Below are 16619 nucleotides of genomic sequence, written 5' to 3' on the forward strand. Positions count from 1 at the left end.
CTCTAGAGACAGCGCAATATTACTTACATCTTATCTTACATGCAGTCATTCTGTGAGGAAAAATAACAATAGAGAAAATAATGAGGTTTCTCATTTTTATATTTCTTTTATTCTATTTCCTTGAAATTAATCATTATTCTTATAGTTAGTCTTTCTCCTAATAACATTCTCATCTCCACCTTCACCCCACCGAGATGTTCACATAAAGAAAGATGCTGTTGGGTCTGAGTCTCCCCTTTGCTGCTTTCAGCACACAGACTGTTCTACCATCTCACCAGGAATGGCCCATATTTGAAGAAGAGAAAGAACACAGGATTTGAAGTCTGGCAGATACTAAGTTAGATCATTTCTAGAGCTGTGACCTTGAGCTACTAACGTAATGCTTGGATTGACAGGTGTGTGAAGTTCAAAATATCACCACTGTCATGACGGCTTCTGATCACAGCAGGTAACTGAGGAGGATGTCTAGCCCCTAAGGAGATGTCACAGAAGCCTCATCACCACTGGGTCCCGGAGAATTCTGTCTTGACCCCTCCTTTGGAAGGTAACTGAGTCCACGTGGAGAAGACTGAATGAGAACATGAGAGTGACTTAAGAATAATGATTTGAAGGTTATTTGTTGGCTAATTAGGGCACCCCAAGGGTCAGGAACCTACATATATGGAATGATGCTGTCATTATTGGTAAAGTCAGTTTTCAGTCACTTAGAGAGAGTAAAAAGTCACATACTTGCATAAGCAACTGACTTCTTTTAAATAGATTTCTTTCATTAATATTAAGGTAAGTTTACATTCCTGACCACATTTTATCTGAATAAGGGGAAGAGAAGGTTATAACAACTGTAGCTGTTAATATAAAGCCTGATCCACAATTAAGAATTTGTCATAGATAATCTACATGGATAAGATTTATGTGAATAATTGAAAATTTTAACAATTCAGTGATATTTCGCTACTTATAAAACCATAAAGAATTGAGGTCAACACACCTGAATATCTCAGAAGATAAAAAATAATCAAAGATTTCAATGTCATTTAAAAATTGTGATTATTTTTAATGCAAATATGTTACACATTTCTCACCTTTTTTAAAGAAGAAAGTATGTAGAATTTTAATATTTTTAGTGATTCCGTGTCAATATTTTGAACTTTGATATTTTTTTCTTTGTAGTGCTTTTCCATGTTTATTTTTTAGTTTTTAAGGCCTTTTCTTTTGAGGAACTGTTACTTTTTGTCATTGTGTCTGCTTCTAAAAACTTCTTCCTTACCTTTCAGAGGTATCCTTTCTAATATACTGAGAAATTTTATAAAAATTTAATATGCCTAAATTTAAAAAGTCTCAATAAGGTACTTAATGAAGGTCTGAAAAGTAATATGCTTCATTTCAAGCACAGACATTTCAAAACTACTTAGGAGGATAAAGATATTTTTAAAAATTTATTCCTTTATCTTTCCTTCAAGTGTTCAAGTTCTTGAAACATTATGTATACTTTTACCAAACACAGCAATTTTATATCTAAAGTTCTGCCACATGTTTTATTTTATCCTCAGAGGTGTACCTCTATAATCTAAGAGCAATCAACACTCTATTTTAAAAGCAAGAATCAGAACTAGGGAACAGAAAATTTAAACAACTTAATGAAGTTTAAAGAGTGAATTATTCCAAGGCCTAAACAGAACTTTTAAGGCCATCTTAGTCCTTGTAAGATCCTCCTCTATATCTCCTTGGAACAGGCTAGGTCATGGAAAAGAGAAGCTCTGTAGTGCAAAATTAGAATTCTCAAAATCAGTTTGTACCTCATTTTATCTCTCCACCACATTCTTCATGGATTCTTTACGGATTCTCTGCCATGGCACCTACAATGTGACAACATATTAGATAGGTCCCAGGAGTCTGGCCTTAGTTCCCTGGACTGAATCAAAATATCTTTCCTAACTCTGTGATCTGTTAAGCCCATTGCAACCCCCTTTTAAATTAATTTTTAATTCTCCCTATTTTTGAGCTTCCCTCCTAGACTCCCATTGCAGGTGAGGCCTAACCCTTCAACTGGAAAGGAACAGACTCCAACTTTTCCAACTGGGATGCTGGTGTTATGTCACCTACCTAGACAAATGTCTGCATGGGCTTTTAGGTGATAACACAGGTCAAACAAATATAAGAAAGGGAACTAAAAATGAAAAGTTGGTCATATGCTGGGGAAACAAAGTTTGAAGGGAGTCTGGGGTCTATCTATGCTGAAGCATGAACTGTAAGCAGCATGATACGGCCTTCCAGGACTTACTGCCTTGTTGGCCCATGGCTTTTGGTTTACTCTACCTTTTGGGCTCAGGTTGTTGAGGCAAAATTTTATAAGGGCTTGTAAAATGCTGAGCACAGGTTGGAAAAACAGTCAGCCTTTCTGGCTTGTCACTGCTACCTCAAACAAATGATTGTAAATAGTCAATTGCACTCAAAAGGCCAGGCCAAAAATCCAACCGTATGCCCAGGATTATGCATGGAGTAAACTAGAATCCTAAAATAATGAAATCCCAAACAGGGGCCAGCCCAGGGGCATAGTGGTTAAGTTTGTGTGCCCTGCTTCAGCAGCCCAGGGTTCACTGGTTCAGATCCTGGGTACAGACCTAGCATTGTTCATCAAGCCATGCTGTGACAGCATCCCACATAAAATAGAGGAAGTTTGGCACACATGATAGCTCAGGGCCAGTGTTCCTCACAAAAGAATAAAAACACAAAAAGAATACCCAAACAAACTCAATTAATATGAAGCCAAAGTATAATGTGTGACTTTCATTTTTGTACCTTATCTTCTCAGGTGGTGGAAGATGTATTTGCTAACTCAGTGCTTGGCTTGGCCGGGATTGTATAAACAACATTAGAAAAATAAGTTATCCAGTAAATGCATAAACATCTCTCCCACACAGGCATGCACACACAAGTGTATGTGTGTGTACACACACTGATAAAAACAGAAATGCTTTTTTAAAGAGATTTCTATCCCTCATAGGCATGTTTTATGTAAATAGTCAAGGGGAAAATGTGAGTTTGATTGAGTTCTTCAGAACAAGGTTTAGTTCAGCCTTGCTTACTAAAGATCTTAAATGAAGACCCTACAATGCTGCTGTCAACTGCAGAACACCTTCACCTTGGTGCCTCCCGAACCCACTTCCCCTCTCCAGTTTCATGGAAAAGTTTTTTCACAGGAAAATCCAAGTTATGTAGAGCCAAGCGGGAAGCAGGCCCCTTGTCATCGCCCCTTTGCGGGTATGTTAATAAACGATCTGTAAAACCAATCTGCCTCCAAATTAGTCTGACAGTTTGGAGCTTTACAACAAGCTGTCAATTAAACAGCTTCCTCTTCTCATTCCCTTAGAAGCTCAGAAACAGGAGACTGGGGGATCCTATCTAGTCATGATTTGAGATGTTTTTGTACCTAAAATCTTACACATTCTTAATAAAATATGAAAGTTATCATGATATTTAAAACAGATGAAACATATGGATTAGAAAAACCCTCAAGTTTCTTCAAAAAAGAAAACTGACTTGAAAACATCAAAGCATTAGAGGCCAAAGATAAAAAAATTGCTGTAGTCTGTATTTAGATATTTCTACTGGTATCTTGTATGATAACACTGAGCTTTTAAAACTTGGCAAAATGAAGAAGAGATATTGGAAGAGAAAACAAGTAAGAATAGGATATGAGAGTTGACATTAGTACATATCAATTTCTAATCTCCATCTAATTTAATCTTCTCTGAAGACTTTTTTTTAATATGAAGATCCAAATAAACAGCCTGGAGCTAAAGAAGTTGATTAGTAATTACATATTAAGCTCTTGTAAAACTGAAAACATAGGTCTGAATTTGCTTTTTTTTTTTTCTTTTACCTTACATAAAGGAAGATCATCTAGATAACATTTTCAAGGGAAAATTTTTCAAGAGAAAGAAAACCGGGTGTTTCATTTTATCAAGTGGATTTATTTTACAAAGAAAAGAGAATCTGCCTTTAGTTAGAATTGTCACAAAGTCAAAATTTTGGTAGTAGTAAATGGCAGTTGTGTCTTTAGAAGCCAGATGACCGTCTCTAAAGTGGGGTGTCTACTTACAGAAGTGGGTGCAAACTGCTCCTTTGGGGTATTGGAAGTAAGTATTAGAAATTCTATTTCTATTTTTTTCCTGCACATGAGGAAGGAATTAAGCCTCATTCTGATTTAATTAATGTGCTGACCTTGATGTTCTCAATGGACTTATCCCCGCTGTGCTCAAGCTTCTCCAGGGAAGAGAGGGCTTGGAGGAGCGTGGAGGCGTTGGCAGCGCCCCCTTGCTCAGCCATTCCCCCCAAATGCCGTTATGGTACGTTGCAGCTTACGTATGCCACTTTAGATGGATTTATAATTCCACAAACCTAAATCATGGTATCTTTACAGTATGTTGTAACAAGACAAGGAGTAATTACGTAAGGTTATGTAAAGCGGTATTTCAAATTTAGCAGTGGTCAGTAGCATCTGTAGGGGAGGAAAACATTTTCCTCCATCCTCTTAAACTTTCTGGCTGGGTCTGCAAACTAAACTCACCAAGACAGATTAACAAGAGGAAAGCATACACATTTTATTGAAGTTTTACATGTGCCTGGGAGACATTGCAAGAGAATGAAGACCGAAAGAAATGACCAGAGCAGGAAGCTTTTATTTCTTTTAAACAAAGAATCAATAAATTTGTGAAGAATTGACAAGACAAAGGGTTTGAGGTAGAGATAATAAATGATGGAGGAGTAACTAGGAAGACGGGGGTTAGTTTAACAAGGTTTGTGCAGAGTCCTTGGTCCCAAAGTCCCCGTCTCCAGTGATGAGAGTGTCTTCTGTCCTCTGGGTACAAACAGGGCCCTTTCACAAGGGAATTTTATGACCTGTTTCAGGGAAGAAGGGCGAGGGTGGGGAGACTCAGTGACCTTCCTGCTTCTGCTGCTTTTTTTCTTTTTTAATTCCTTCAACTTAAGACATTTAATATGCCAAAGTGCCATATGGGGTAGCATGTCCTGAACCCCATCACATGGTACCCAGAAGATATTTTAGAGAAAAATTAACACACTTAATTTGTCCCTTCAAAGTAAAAGCAACGTTTTAAAATTATGAGAAAGTAATGATCTTTCAAAAAATATCCATGCTATGAAGAGAGCACTTTGAAAACAGTTGTTGGGTGATGTCTGCCTATGTAGGTTATTACGTTCCAAAATGTATCTAAGAATGTCATCTACATAGGTATCAATATGATGTCATTAAAAAACAGATTTTTAAATGTTTTAAGATATTCCAAATGAGGATTTTCGGGGGTGTTAAATCCATTTGATAAAAATATAACCATTTAACCCCTTCTAAGTTGTTTGAACAAACGGTGGACATTGGGAGAGAGAGAGAAATTGACAAGCTGAATTTCAACAAAATCCTTTCCATAATTGCTGAGATAGGTGAAATTTAAAAATAAACTTGACTTGATAAGTGCAGCTGGTGACTTCTTTCTGTACTTGGATCTTTGTGTCTTTGTAAGGTTTTCTTTTTCAGCTATGAGAGCCCTGAAAATCAAATGAATTAACTAACAATCAGAAATTTTGTCCAATTAAAATTTCCTTGAACACCACATCAAATAATTCATAGAGCTAATGAGAAAAAAAAGAGAGAGAGAACTATGATTAGTTGAAATCTCTTAATTCTGTAGCCCTAATTTGATTTATTATGTTTTGTTCAATTTCAGGAGAGATAGACGTAACAAAATTAAAGAGTGTGTAGATTCTTATTTAGGATGATAAACTGAAACTAACCATACTTTTCAAGGATCTTATTTTAACCTGCATGGCCATTGGGACTATCCACAGTTTGGCTCATCTTTGTTTTCTCCCTCACTTTTTCTTTTCTTTTCTAATGGCCTTGTCCTTCTAACATAATAAGTCCATTTACTACCTGCACCATCAGATTAAAATAACAAAGTTTGAACAATTTTTGCCACATCCATCATAATCCTGAATATTTTCAGAGTCAAACATAGCACTCTATTTTCATGCAAGTACCTTTTTTGCCCCCTCTGGTTGAAACATGATTATATGTGTTTTACTATTTCATTGGCATCTTTCACACTTTACTTTTATCAAAAATCTGTTGATTCCCAGAGCTTCAATTTTCTCCCTGGCTTAGGGAAGAGAGAAAAAAAAACCACAGTTCCTAGAGGGCAAAAGAGTGATTGTGATGTAATCTACACAGAATTCGAAATGTATTACGATGTATGTCCAAAAGCTATATAATGTTATAATCCAATGTTACTGCAATTAAAAAAAAAAGAGTGGTCGCATCATCATTCTCCCCCATAACATAGACCTAATGCTGCCTGTTAGAAAAATCGTTATTTATATGCCTTTGGCTGGAGGCAGAAGAGGGGGAAAGAAACATAAGTTTTCTACTGGAAGTAAATTTGGGCTGACCCTATGAAGTTGGTGCATTTTTTGGGGACTACGTCCACACTAATTTCAAAATCATTCTCCAGGGGCTGGCCCTGTGGCAGAGCGGTAAGTTCGCCTGTTCTGTTTTGGCAGCCCAATTTTGGATCCCGGGTGTGGACATACACACGGCTTACCAAGCCATGCTGTGGCAGGTGTCCCACATATAAAGTGGAGGAAGATGGGCACAGATGTTAGTTCAGGGCCAGTCTTCCTCAGCAAACAAAGAGGAGGGTTGGTGGCAGATGTTAGCTCAGGGCTAATTTTTCTCAAAAACAATAATAAAGAAAAAATTATTCTCCAAATAATTTTCCTCTGAGGCAGAATACCCTAGAACTTTAGTTATCAAAGAGTGGTCCAAGATCAGAAGCAGCAGCAGCAGCATCTGGGAACTGTTAGAAATGCAGACTCCAAGGCCTTATCTCAGACCTACTAAGTCAGACTTCTGGGGATGGGACCACAAATTTGAATTTTAACAATCTCTCCGGTTTGAGAACCACTCAGCTGGATTATAGAAAGTAAGTAAGGGGCCGGCCCCGTGACCGAGTGGTTAAGTTCTCGTGCTCGGCTTCGGCGGCCCAGGGTTTTGCCAGTTCGAGTCCTGGGCACGGACATGGCACTGCTCACCAGGCCATGCTGAGGTGGCATCCTGCGTGCCACAACTAGAAGGACCCACAACTAAAAATGCACAGCTACGTACCAGGGGTCTTTGGGGAGAAAAAGGAAAAATAAAATCTTTAAAAAAAAGAAAGAAAGAAAGTAAGCATGTGTGTGTGCGATTTGCCATCCTGGTGATTGTTTATTTGATTTTATACTACCTCATCTTGAGGCAGTAAATAACCTTGAATTATACTCTAGGTACCAGAACTGTTAATATCCCTTACAAACTTTATCTTGCATCCTTCAGTCTCATTACACACAGTCATCAGGGTGAGTTACAATTAAAGGAGCATGATATTCTTAACTATACATTTTTTACAAAACTAGATGTAATTAATTTTTCCATTTGTTGGACAATGGCTAGTATTATAATGTACATAATAATGTATATGATAATATATATGAATAAACCTCTACTATAATGTCTAATTTTATAATTTAGTTTAAACGTGTTTTTAAACCTGAATTATTGGTATGCTTTCATTGACCATAATATAAAAACTTTATAATATATTTCTATCTGCTGTGGTTCCCAGGAAATTAGAACTTTAATGTTCATTGAAAAGTAAAAAGGAGAGATTTAAACTAATTATATTTTATAATCAGTCATTAAATAATCCTTCAAATAAGTATGTGAATTTAAGTTTTTTTGTAAAAAATCAGTATAAAAGCCCTATTACATATGTATATTTACTTATATACGTTTATATATTTATATGTACTAATACATATAAAAACCCACATATATATTACAGCATGGCAAAAGAAGGCCAGAAACTTGAGACCTAGATGATTTTATTCTTTTGTCAATCAGAAGAAAGAAAAGCTATAGGAAGCTACAGGGAAAAAGTAAATGTTATACAAGAATATGTTTAAAGAGAGAGAAAATTACAGCTTGTGACATAATTTTAATATGGAATATAAAAGAATCCTATTGAACATTCTCCTTTTCTTGGCCCATTTGTTTATTTATTCAAAAAGAAACAAGATTATAAACATGAAAGGTGCAATTCTTGTTTCTTGTGTCCTGTGCCAGGTGGATACCAAGAGATATTCAAGGTCACTCAGAAGCTTCTCTGCTGGGAGGGCCATGGGCTAGCCTGCAAGAGCTGAGTTTCTCCTAAAAGGGTTTTCACCATGAGCCCTTTTCTGAGTTGGTGGAATGTAACAGGAGGCTTTAAAGCTCTTCTCTGGTACAGCAATTCTCTCCTCCTATAAAACTGACAACAGTAATTTGAAGGAAGCCCAACAAACTATAGTATGTATCTAGAATGGAAGCCAGGGCGCATAGAAATTTAGGTTATGAAAGCTGGTGTCTGAAAGGAGTTTTATTTATTTATTTATTTAGATATTTTTTTTTCTGCTTTATCTCCCCAAACCCCCCCTGTACACAGTTGTATATATTAGTTGCGGGTCCTTCTAGTTGTGGGATGTGGGACGCCACCTCAACGTGGCCTGATGAGCAGTGCCATGTCCGTGCCCAGGATGCGAACCCTGGGCCGCCACAGCGGAGCACGCGAACTTAACCACTCAGCCACAGAGCCGGACCCTGAAAGGAGTTTTATTAACAGAGAAAGAAGAACTTACACAGAGCAGGATTTTCCCTCCTGGGACAATATTCATCTCAGATACTCCTCCTTTTCCCCAGACTCTAAGGCTTCATATCTGAACATAGATACCAATAGAGTGAGCAGATGTAAAGGTTATGCACTTATAATATTTAGGAGAAAAATATAAGGTGAGATGTTATCTCTTCATTAGAGAAAAAAGTAACAAGAGACTTATTAAAACTACTCTACAATATAAAAAAAAGACAAAGCATTTAAAAAGTGGATAAAGAGCACAGTTTCTAAAATCATATTAAACAAGAAATAAAAGTAAAAGGCAGAATCTGTTTTTTGCTCTAAGGAAATAAAGATACACATGATTTCCATGAAAAAGATTAAAATGCTTTGATATGACAATAAAAAGGGGGTTGGAAAAATTCAAGAAAGAAATGGGAAAATGTCATAGCAGAATTTTAAATTATATTAGAAATAGCACTGAAAGAATCAACCATGATAAAAACTGAAATCTGTGATGTAGGAAGTATATTTAAGAAGCTTTTCTGAGATGCAGAATAAAGGGTCACAGAAATGATAGAAGATCTGAGAGAATGTGATAATGAAGCTATGAAAGACATCCAACACCCAGATGGTCTATATTCCTGAAGAAAATACAGAACTAATGGAAACAAGCTAATAGTCAAGACGGAATAGAATAAAAAGTTCCTGGACACATAAGAGACGTGAGAATGCAAGTCAAGGAAGCGTAACAAGTGCTAGAGAAAATTAAGTTAAAGACAATATCAGCTCTAGGTCTGATAAAAGCAGAACTACCAGGCTTCTTTCAGGGCTGGTTTAGTCACAGTAGGATCGTTGTAGAGTTATGATAACAAATACCAACCACTGGGTGAAATACATTAATTGCATTTGAAACATCTTCATAATAGATTGTGCTAAAGATAGTCGACAAGAAAGAATGTACCACACAAAGCCATTTTTACAAATTATGTGTGCTAATAAGAGAACGCTATACAGTGAAAACATTAATAGTGATTTTCTATGGTAATGAGTAATGAGAGTACATTTTGCTTATTTCGTTTTTGGCTATATTTATTAAGTGTATAACAAAATACATATTTCATTTGTAGTGAGAGAAAAAATAGCTTATCTTAAAATAAATTGTCAGTCTGTGCAAAACTACTGCATCCAGGGAAGGACTATTTCAATCCAGATGAAGACGGATCTGTAGGAAAGTGAAAAGAGTTAGAAATGTGCTTGGGTTAGAAATGTGGTTTTGTCACTGTTACTAAGAGGAAACCATCACATGGCTGCAGCCAGTGTCTCTTGGACGTGAGTCTGTTATTTTTTCTGCAATTTGTTGTTTTTGCTGTCTGTATCTCATCTGATAAAAGAAAAGTGAAGAGTATTATTAGTTAAATAAAAGAAAATTAAATTAAGTATAATAATTTATTTTACTAAATCCTTTGATTTATTGCAAAAAGTTCTTGGCCTATAAAACAAAGTGCTTGAAGTATATGTAAACATAAATTAGTGTGCAACCAAACATGCACTATTTAACATAGACCAACAAACTTAACCTTGTTCATGAGGTTCATCAGTTACTTGCCTTGAGATTTTAAAATGAAATCGTTTTACACGATTTTTACTCGGAAGATAGAAATTTATATTTATAGGATTTTGCACATATCATCCCAAAACATTTATATCGTACCACATCTTATTTGCCTTGCTATTTTTCTTTTAGATGCAAGGAACATTCGAACACTTGGCAAGCTAATATAGCACAGGAAACTTTAAAGCTGGGGTGTAAAAAGAGATGTTTGCCAAATCTATGGATAACCCAAACGGTCACTGCAGCCACAGTAACACAGCTCCAAAATCTTTCTTTTTGCGAGTTTGATCTGTGCCGTCATAACTGGATAAAGTCAATGTCAAAATAAATTCAGTATTTATTGTAAGCTCACAAACTCAAGAAGAGATTCTAGGAAGCAAAAGATGAAATTAAATCTCAAATTTTGAAGTTTTCCAATGTGACAAAGACATAGAATAAGAATCCTAAGCTCCTTATTTGCTTATTTCTTGGAGCAAATTCAATTATTAAGGTGACTGACACATTGAGCAGTCCCTGAAAGAGTTGTTTAATTTGGAAATGCAATGAAAGTTTTAGCGAGGATCTGGAGGATTTCATTTATTCCAATATTAAACATTCATTTTTTTTTAATCAGGTGCCTTTTCATTGCCAGAATCCAAGACATTTATCTGAAAAAGTCCTTTCTCATTTGTTCTGAGAGCCTAGGAAAGCTTTCACTTTCTTTTTTGAGTGTTTCTTTTCCCCTTTACCCATTAAATTGTCATTGAGAACTAATTTGGTAAATGAGGAAAAACAATTTTCTAACTCAGAAGTTATGGACTCAGTTATAGTTTACATAATTCATTCATCACTTTGGAATGAGCAGGCATTCTGGGTTTTAAGTGAAATAGAGTCTAGTTATTCAACATTCATATTTCAAATTTAGCTGTGAAACTGAAAATAAGTAGAGAACTCACTGTGCAATCCTTAAATCATTGAACTTATTTTATTTTGTCAACAAATATTTGATAAACCACCTGGTAATAGCTGATATCACATTTGGTCTGGTCTGCAGCATGGTTGAATTTTGCCGGATTGTTCTGCGTGTATCCAAAAAGATTATTAAAATGCACAGAGGGAATAAACCATTGGCATTATGTTATTACAAAAAATATGTTATCTAAAGCCAAAGGTAAAAAACATGTTTCTCAGGCAATTATTCTATATTCTTTGGCTTTCTTAGTCTTCTGAGGCAGTCACTTCTTGCAGACATATCAACAGGGAGAAGGGGGAGGAGGCAATGCAACGTGGATCTGCTACCACTGATATAATCACACTCCTTAGCGACTAGGTCAGTGGTAAATGCAAGTCAACACCAGCAGACCTCAGGTATCCATGCATGCACTTACATAATTATAGAAAACCTCAAACCTCTTCTTTCTTTATTCTTTTGATCGATACGGGCATTACTAATAACTCAGACTGAAGTCAACTGGGCTTCTAGGTTCAGACATATTGCATCAAGTAATATAAGGGAAAAAAGTGGATGATATTCACATCTAACTTCAAGCACGATCGAGTAAATTAAGAATCTAAAACATCTTAAAAGCTGTCATAATTTAGAAAAAAAAGGATTTCATATTTACATAAGCCTAAAGACCTCAGAAAAAAAGCAGGTTAGATTCCAGCAGCAAATTTTGAAAAATAAAATGAATCAGCAACATATGATTATGTCCAGAGACATTTGCCAGATAAAATAAAACAATGCACATAGAAATACTGTGCAAATATGCAATATCATTTCTATGTCACCCTACTGTTCAAGAACTATATGACAATTCGTCTCATCTCTTGACTATACTTACTGAGTAGTAGTAATATTTTAAAGTGCATGGAACTTCCAAAACTGTACTTGAATTGGGAATCTGAAATACAAGTCTGCTAAGAGTTGTCATAATTAATGGCTAAGTGAATAATAATACTAGTGACATGCATGTCTCTTTGAGACTGTGTTCACATATGTCACAGAACAGCTATAGCAGGTGTGGCCTTTGATCTCTACTAAGTGGGAACACATTTAGCCCGGCCTGTAAGTTAAAACAAGCTTGAGATTTTGATGAGGCAATTTAAAATAGCAGCAAGACAGTCGGTTATTTATTTACCACCAAAAATGTGCCAGGTAGGGTTTTGTGCCAAAGAGCCCGCATCGAACAAGAAAGAAGGTAGCTGCCCTTCAAGAAATTAGATTTTACTTGGGGAGAGAAGCAGCCAATAACAACAAAAGTGGTAATAAATGTCGACAGTTTTAAATAGTGACTGGTTCTCTGAAGAAAGAAAATTAGAGTAATGATGAAGCGTGATTCGAGGAAGGGGAATCTTTATGGTTGTCGGTTGTGGTGTGTGAGCTGAAACTGAGACTCAGACTAGCTTTTCTCTGCTATGCACCTTATATTTTAAAAATATTCCTAACACGTGTAAGAGAACTCTCATTGTTTGAGAATCTCAGTAGAATCTTCTGCTGGAACTGTCTTCTTTCTTGAGCATGGTAAATGAATAAAATGAAATGATATATGATAGTAATTCTGCACACACTCCAAGCTAAGTGTTTTGTAAGGTCCTTTGTATACATTTTGTCTAATCTTTACAGAGTCACATGAGATAGATCTTATTATCATTGTTTCCCAGAAGACAAAACAGAGACGAGAGGCGTAGTGACCTGCCGGGGGTAACACAGGCAAAATTGGGATTTGAATTGGTTGTCTGGCTCTAAACTTGAGCTCTTTCTCATATTCCACATTAATCATTCTATTCCACATGAGTCATTATCCACAATACTTTGGAGAATGGGTCTGCATTTATTTTCTGAGGTCACACTGCTGTTAGCCTATCCAGGTCCCTCTCCTGGGCCCGTGCACCCACCCCACGGTTGCTCTGAGTGATGACCGCTAATTTCGTGTAAATGTACCCCTCTCCAGAGACTTGCTGAACAGACCTAGCTGTCTTGCTTGGGAATGTCTGGGATTTTTTTATGATCCCCCTTTTCCCAGGAGGCCCACAGCTAATAATGGAATAATGTAGGGTACAGAAGGCCAACCCTCTTGCCTCAAGAGAGAACAACTCTGGGGCGTCCCTCAGACTCCAGAGCTACCCCGGGATCAGCCAAGGCAAGACCTCAGCTGGTCACATATTTGCTCAGTTCCTTTCCCTGCTTCCTATCCTACTTCCCTCGCTTACTCACAGTTTCTCCAGAGAGCTCTCCCTCAATAAATCATTGAGAAAGAATTTCCTTCTCAGGCTCAGCTTCTAAGGAACCCGATCTAAGACATTTATTCAACAAATATTTATTGAATACCTACTTTGTGTCAGGTTTTGGGCTAAACTCCAGGGATTCAGAAATCAATATACTATAATTCTTTCTTTCTGGGAATAGGTTTGTGGGAGGGACCGTGTGTAGACAGCTAATGAAATATGAAAAAGACCATAGTAGAGGTGCTTTATCAAAAAGTAACGCCACAGGATCAAAGAAAAGAGCAAAGCTATCTCTGCTTGGAATGGACAGAACGGTGAGCAATAATGAACGACTTCGCAAAGCAGATCAGAAATGACAAATACGAATTCTTCAAGTTGATAAGTGTAGGAAGAGTTTAATAGGAAGAGAGACAGTCTTGTGAAAAGATGCAATGAAATGAGAGAACAAGGCAAGATTGAAAGAATTTCAAGACATTTTGTATGACTATATAGGTAAAATACTGTTTTACATGAGACAGTAATGGTTATCTGACAATCCATTACAAAAGATATGACGTGCTAAAGAGTTTGGACTGCTCACACTAAAAATTATTAAAGGTACAAAGGAAAAGGCAAAAATTATTGCAGGGGACCAGAATTTGCCACCCCAAAATATGTATCTTTGGTTTGATTTTTAAAAACAAAAGACTCAGGAAGAAATTTTGACCTTCCTCCTAATTACCTAAAAGAATTTAAGATGGAAGGCCTATTTCAAGAAGGAGCTCATATTATAGATAATTATAGTAGAATACAAACTAGGTGTGGTAGACAGGGAGGCATCTAGTCAGGCCCTCTCCATGTCTCATTGTCTTTGAAGGCACGGCAAACATTTTTTCACTAAACATTTGCTTTTCCATCTCCATGTGAACTGCTTTCCTCCCCTTTAAAGTCCCAAATCACTATCCCCAACGTCTTCCTTTGTCTTTAGCTGAAAATGGTATTTAAGGTGGTGGCTTTGGCCATTTTGGTGAGTCACTCAGTTTTCCTGGGTTTCTCTCATGTAATACATATTATTAAACTTTGGTTTTCTCCTGTTATTCTGTCTCATATTGATTTAATTCTTACACCACCCAGAAGAACCTAGAGAGTAGAGCAATATTTCTTCCTCCTCTATACTATAAAGCTGACATGCATGCAATATGTCTTATGAATATTAGATCTTCCACTTGTGTGAATTCTGTTGCTAACTTAAGATATAACAGTATTTTATAAAGTATAATTGATTAATAAAGTAGATTTACATTTCCCAACTCTGTAGTGAGACCAGAATTCTATTAATCAGAGGCCTTCGAACTTTCCCCTTTATTGTTGAGTAGACTGCATTTTCTGAGTGTTCTAGTTGAGGACTGAGCCTGCTACTTCTTCAACATCTGTGTAGAAGTTTGCCATTGTAGGTCTACAGTAAGATGCTTTTATGGAGTCAGCACAAAATCATGCAGTTGCTAACTGGGCACAGTTCGAATGATCTGTCATGTTCAGTTATTTTTATAGTCAAGTGTGCGTGATTTGACCATATGAATCAGGCAGTGATTTGATTCGCTCATTACAAAGGCTAAAAATAACCTGTCTGATCTGCAGTGAACCATTTACCTTAGTCATTAAATTATGACCATTGTTTCATTGCTGGTTTTCATTTTGTATATAAAGCAAGGTCAGGACTGGGAAAAAGAAATGTTAAGTATGCAATATCCTCCCTCTCCTCCCCGCCTCCAGTAATCTTTAACCAGGCAGCTAGTTGTTCCGAAATTTTTCATTTCCCTCTACTTTCATCCAAATACCATGCCCAAGCTTCATGAGCAGACAAGGAAAACCTGTCAGACTGACACCAATGTGTGAAGGACTGATAAGCCGGGAGGTTGTCCTCCCAGGGATAGGTGGGATGGGTGTGGTACAGTGTGCCTCAGAGTGCTCTGGGGTAGGAAGAAATTGAAGCTGCTTCACATTCGGAGACCACAAGGAAAATTCCACATTTACTCGTGGTAAGGCCATGGGTGCTCTTTGATAAGTGTGTTGCATTTAGTTGACAAAAATCTTGCAAAATGCAAAGCCCACACAACAAAAGGCAAAAAGCAGGGATGGTAAAAAGGTTGAGAAAAACTTGTATAATAGAAAGATTGTTAATCCAGTAGCCTGAAGAATGGGTGTCTTATCCCAGCTAAGTCACTTATCAGATCCATGACTTTAGGTAAATCACATAATGTCCCCACACCTCATTTTTGCCCCTTATTGGTAACATGAAGACAGTAGCACTCATCTAACCTGTCCCATTGAGTTATTCTAAGGACTAAATGAACTGAAGTGCATGTATTTTGTATACTGAAAATCTCAGGGAAATTATGATCCGTCCAAGGTCGTAACTTTGCCTGCAGTTCTCACTTAAAGAAGACCCTTTGTGCCTGTGACAGAGTTCACTGCAGTCCAGTCTGCACCCTGCCCACCGTGTCTTAGGTGACTACATAAGCCACCAAAGTCATAGGTTAGCCCTGCTGGAGGTTTATGAGGATCAATGTTTAAGTTGTTTAAAAACTCTTGCCCATATGTACAAGGAGACATTATATTAAAAAAATTCAATGGGAATATGCATCCAAATTTTCTTTTATCCAACATTTATTTAAAGTAACAGTTCTGTATAATTCATATAAACATCCTTTTTGGCAAAAAGGTGAGTACATTTGAATATTCCATTGTTTTGCTCTATTATTTTATCAGTATACCCAGAGGAACAATGATAAGTAAAGCCTGACCATATACAATTCTTAAAACAGAAAATGAATATTTTTTTTGAGGTTAATTTCAAGCATAAGTGTCTGAATGAACCTCATGCGATTAATCTCCACAAGTGTCAGATATTGGAAGATTTTAACACATCTCTCCTTCCCTTGGGTCTGTTTTATGTGATTTCAGATATCCTCCTGACTTTTTGTGTTGCTTTGACAAGAGGAATAAAATGCACTTTATGACCAAATCCATGTATGTTTTGGAGTGCTTCACTCAGAGATGCTTGGGGGAACTTAATCAAGAGAGCTTTCATAGAGTTTAATATAGAAAATAAAGCT

This window comes from Equus asinus, chromosome 7, assembly GCF_041296235.1.
Source record: "Equus asinus isolate D_3611 breed Donkey chromosome 7, EquAss-T2T_v2, whole genome shotgun sequence".
NCBI lineage: Eukaryota > Metazoa > Chordata > Mammalia > Perissodactyla > Equidae > Equus > Equus asinus.